This window comes from Ciona robusta, chromosome 5, assembly GCF_009617815.1.
Source record: "Ciona robusta chromosome 5, ASM961781v2".
NCBI classification, from domain to species: domain Eukaryota; kingdom Metazoa; phylum Chordata; class Ascidiacea; order Phlebobranchia; family Cionidae; genus Ciona; species Ciona robusta.
The window spans coordinates 6,342,749-6,348,407 of NC_143239.1; positions in this window are offsets into that span (position 1 = coordinate 6,342,749).

Sequence of the window (5,659 nt, forward strand, 5' to 3'; positions counted from 1 at the left end):
CAACCATATTTTGTCCCTAGCAACCATATTTTGTCCTTAGCAACGGCATTTTTAACCGTATTTTGTCCTTAGCAGCCATATTTTGTCTCTAGCAACCATATTTTGTCCTTAGCAACGGCATTTTTAACCGTATTTTGTCCCTAGCAACCATATAATTTGTCCCTAGCAACCATATTTGTCCTTAGCAACGGCATTTTTAACCGTATTTTGTCCCTAGCAACCATATAATTTGTCCCTAGCAACCATATTTGTCCTTAGCAACGGCATTTTTAACCGTATTTTGTCCCTAGCAACCATATAATTTGTCCCTAGCAACCATATTTTGTCCTTAGCAACGGCATTTTTAACCGTATTTTGTCCCTAGCAATCATATTTGTCCTTAGCAACGGCATTTTTAACCGTATTTTGTCCCTAGCAACCATATTTTGTTCCTAGCAACCATATTTTGTCCTTTGCAACGGCATTTATAATCGTATTTGGTCTCTAGCAACCATATATTTTGTCCTTAGCAACCATATTTTGTCCCTAGCAACCATATTTTGTCCTTAGCAACGGCATTTTTAACCGTATTTTGTCCTTAGCAGCCATATTTTGTCCCTAGCAACCATATTTTGTTCTTAGCAACGGCATTTTTAACCGTATTTTGTCCCTAGCAACCATATAATTTGTCCCTAGCAACCATTTAATTTGTCCCTAGCAACCATATTTTGTTCCTAGCAACCATATTTTGTCCTTAGCAACGTCATTTATAATCGTGTCCTTAGCAACGGCATTTTTAACCGTATTTTGTCCCTAGCAACCATATTTTGTTCCTAGCAACCATATTTTGTCCTTTGCAACGGCATTTATAATCGTATTTGGTCTCTAGCAACCATATATTTTGTCCTTAGCAACCATATTTTGTCCCTAGCAACCATATTTTGTCCTTAGCAACGGCATTTTTAACCGTATTTTGTCCTTAGCAGCCATATTTTGTCCCTAGCAACCATATTTTGTTCTTAGCAACGGCATTTTTAACCGTATTTTGTCCCTAGCAACCATATAATTTTGTCCCTAGCAACCATTTAATTTGTCCCTAGCAACCATATTTTGTTCCTAGCAACCATATTTTGTCCTTAGCAACGTCATTTATAATCGTATTTGGTCCCTAGCAACCATATTTTGTCCCTAGCAACCGTATAATTTGTCCCTAGCAACCATATTTTGTCCTTAGCAACGGCATTTTTAACCGTATTTTGTCCTTAGCAACCATATATTTTGTCCCTAGCAACCATATTTTGTCCCTAGCAACCATATTTTGTCCTTAGCAACGGCATTTTTAACCGTATTTTGTCCTTAGCAGCCATATTTTGTCCCTAGCAACCATATAATTTGTCCCTAGCAACCATATTTTGTCCTTAGCAACGGCATTTTTAACCGTATTTTGTCCCTAGCAACCATATTTGTCCTTAGCAACGGCATTTTTAACCGTATTTTGTCCCTAGCAACCATATTTTGTTCCTAGCAACCATATTTTGTCCTTTGCAACGGCATTTATAATCGTATTTGGTCCCTAGCAACCATATTTTGTCCCTAGCAACCGTATAATTTGTCCCTAGCAACCATATTTTGTCCCTAACAACCATATTTTGTCCCTAGCAACCATATTTTGTCCTTAGCAACGGCATTTTTAACCGTATTTTGTCCTTAGCAGCCATATTTTGTCTCTAGCAACCATATTTTGTCCTTAGCAACGGCATTTTTAACCGTATTTTGTCCCTAGCAACCATATAATTTGTCCCTAGCAACCATATTTGTCCTTAGCAACGGCATTTTTAACCGTATTTTGTCCCTAGCAACCATATAATTTGTCCATAGCAACCATATTTTGTCCTTAGCAACGGCATTTTTAACCGTATTTTGTCCCTAGCAACCATATTTTTCCTTAGCAACTGCATTTTTAACCGTATTTTGTCCCTAGCAACCATATTTTGTTCCTAGCAACCATATTTTGTCCTTTGCAACGGCATTTATAATCGTATTTGGTCCCTAGCAACCATATATTTTGTCCTTAGCAACCATATTTTGTCCCTAGCAACCATATTTTGTCCTTAGCAACGGCATTTTTAACCGTATTTTGTCCTTAGCAGCCATATTTTGTCCCTAGCAACCATATTTTGTTCTTAGCAACGGCATTTTTAACCGTATTTTGTCCCTAGCAACCATATAATTTGTCCCTAGCAACCATTTAATTTGTCCCTAGCAACCATATTTTGTTCCTAGCAACGGCATTTTTAACCGTATTTTGTCCCTAGCAACCATATATTTTGTCCTTAGCAACGGCATTTATAATCGTATTTGGTCCCTAGCAACCATATTTTGTCCCTAGCAACCGTATAATTTGTCACTAGCAACCATATTTTGTCCTTAGCAACGGCATTTTTAACCGTATATTGTCCCTAGCAACCATATATTTTGTCCCTAACAACCATATTTTGTCCCTAGCAACCATATTTTGTCCTTAGCAACGGCATTTATAATCGTATTTGGTCCCTAGCAACCATATTTTGTCCCTAGCAACCATATTTTGTCCTTAGCAACGGCATTTTTAACCGTATTTTGTTTCTAGCAACCATATAATTTGTCCCTAGCAACCATATTTTGTCTTTAGCAACGGCATTTTTAACCGTATTTTGTCCCTAGCAACCATATAATTTGTCCCTAGCAACCATATTTGTCCTTAGCAACGGCATTTTTAACCGTATTTTGTCCCTAGCAACCATATAATTTGTCCCTAGCAACCATATTTGTCCTTAGCAACGGCATTTTTAACCGTATTTTGTCCCTAGCAACCATATAATTTGTCCCTAGCAACCATATTTGTCCTTAGCAACGGCATTTTTAATCGTATTTTGTCCCTAGCAACCATATAATTTGTCCCTAGCAACCATATTTTGTCCTTAGCAACGGCATTTTTAACCGTATTTTGTGCCTAGCAACCATATTTGTCCTTAGCAACGGCATTTTTAACCGTATTTTGTCCCTAGCAACCATATTTTGTTCCTAGCAACCATATTTTGTCCTTTGCAACGGCATTTATAATCGTATTTGGTCCCTAGCAACCATATTTTGTCCCTAGCAACCGTATAATTTGTCCCTAGCAACCATATTTTGTCCTTAGCAACGGCATTTTTAACCGTATTTTGTCCCTAGCAACCATATATTTTGTCCTTAGCAACGGCATTTATAATCGTATTTGGTCCCTAGCAACCATATTTTGTCCCTAGCAACCGTATAATTTGTCCCTAGCAACCATATTTTGTCCTTAGCAACGGCATTTTTTTACGTATTTTGTCTCTAGCAACCATATAATTTGTCCCTAGCAACCATATTTTGTCTTTAGCAACGGCATTTTTAACCGTATTTTGTCCCTAGCAACCATATAATTTGTCCCTAGCAACCATATTTGTCCTTAGCAACGGCATTTTTAACCGTATTTTGTCCCTAGCAACCATATAATTTGTCCCTAGCAACCATATTTGTCCTTAGCAACGGCATTTTTAACCGTATTTTGTCCCTAGCAACCATATTTTGTCCTTAGCAACGGCATTTTTAACCGTATTTTGTCCCTAGCAACCATATTTGTCCTTAGCAACGGCATTTTTAACCGTATTTTGTCCCTAGCAACCATATAATTTGTTCCTAGCAACCATATTTTGTCCCTAGCAACGGCATTTTTAATCATAATTTGTCCCTAGCAACCATATAATTTGTTCCTAGCAACCGTATTTTGTCCCTAGCAACCATATAATTTGTTCCTAGCATCCATATTTTGTCCTTAGCAACGGCATTTTTAACCGTATTTTGTCCCTAGAAACCATATTTTGTCTCTAGCAACCGTATTTGTCCTTAGCAACAGCATTTTTAAACGTATTTTGTCCCTAGCAGCCATATAATTTGTCCCTAGCAACCATATTTTGTCCTAAGCAACGGCATTTTTAACCATATTTTGTCCCTAGCAACCATATTTTGTCCCTAGCAACCATATTTGTCCTTAGCAACAGCATTTTTAATCGTATTTTGTCACTAGCAACCATATAATTTGTCCCTAGCAACCATATTTTGTCCCTAGCAACGGCATTTTTAACCGTATTTTGTCCCTAGCAACCATATAATTTGTCCCTTTTTTGTCCCTAGCAATCATATAATTTGTCCCTTGCAACCATATTTTGTCCCTAGCAACCAAATTTTGTCCCTAGCAACGGCATTTTTAACCGTATTTTGTCCCTAGCAACCATATTTTGTCCCTAGCAACCACATTTTGTCCTTAGCAACAGCATTTTTAACCGTAATTTGTCCCTAGCAACCATATTTTGTCCCTAGCAACCGTATTTTTAATCATAATTTGTCCCTAGCATCCATATTTTGTCCTTAGCAACGGCATTTTTAACCGTACTTTGTCCCTAGCAACCATATTTTGTCCCTAGCAACCGTATTTTTAATCATAATTTGTCCCTAGCATCCATATTTTGTCCTTAGCAACGGCATTTTTAACCGTATTTTGTCCCTAGCAACCATATTTTGTCTCTAGCAACCATATTTGTCCTTAGCAACAGCATTTTTAAACGTATTTTGTCCCTAGCAACCATATAATTTGTCCCTAGCAACCATATTTTGTCCTAAGCAACGGCATTTTTAACCATATTTTGTCCCTAGCAACCATATTTTGTCCCTAGCAACCATATTTGTCCTTAGCAACAGCATTTTTAATCGTATTTTGTCACTAGCAACCATATAATTTGTCCCTAGCAACCATATTTTGTCCCTAGCAACGGCATTTTTAACCGTATTTTGTCCCTAGCAACCATATAATTTGTCCCTTTTTTGTCCCTAGCAATCATATAATTTGTCCCTTGCAACCATATTTTGTCCCTAGCAACCAAATTTTGTCCCTAGCAACCAAAAAAGCAACCATATTTGTCCTTAGCAACGGCATTTTTAACCGTAATTTGTCCCTAGCAACCATATTTTGTCCTTTGCAACGGCATTTTTAATCGTATTTTGTCCCTAGCAACCATATAATTTGTCCCTAGCAACCAAATTTTGCCCCTAGCAACGGCATTTTTAACCGTATTTTGTCCCTAGCAATCATATAATTTGTCCCTTGCAACCATATTTTGTCCCTAGCATCCATATTTTGTCCTTAGCAACGGCATTTTTAACCGTATTTTGTCCCTAGCAACCATATTTTGCCCCTAGCAACCATATTTTGTCCTTAGCAACGGCATTTTTAACCATATTTTGTCCCTAGCAACCATATAACCACATTTTGTATAAAATAATTAAAAAATGATATAAAAAATATTATAGACCAATAATGAATAAAAATTGGAACAAAAATGAATAAAAATTTGGACAAAACATGAACGAATAATGGAAAAAATAAATGTCTTTTGTGACAAAAATTTTTTTTGCTTGTTGGGTTGTACAGATTGTCTGATACTGATCATAGTTTTAATCCAAACCTGACGTCAGTTATTTCTCACTTTTTTCTGGATTTTTTTGTCTACCGCAACAACGCTTATCAATTTAATCCAAATAATAAAGATTATAAACAATATACAATCACTCTAACAAAAAGTAATAAAATTTACCCAACCCAACCTACACACATTTTATC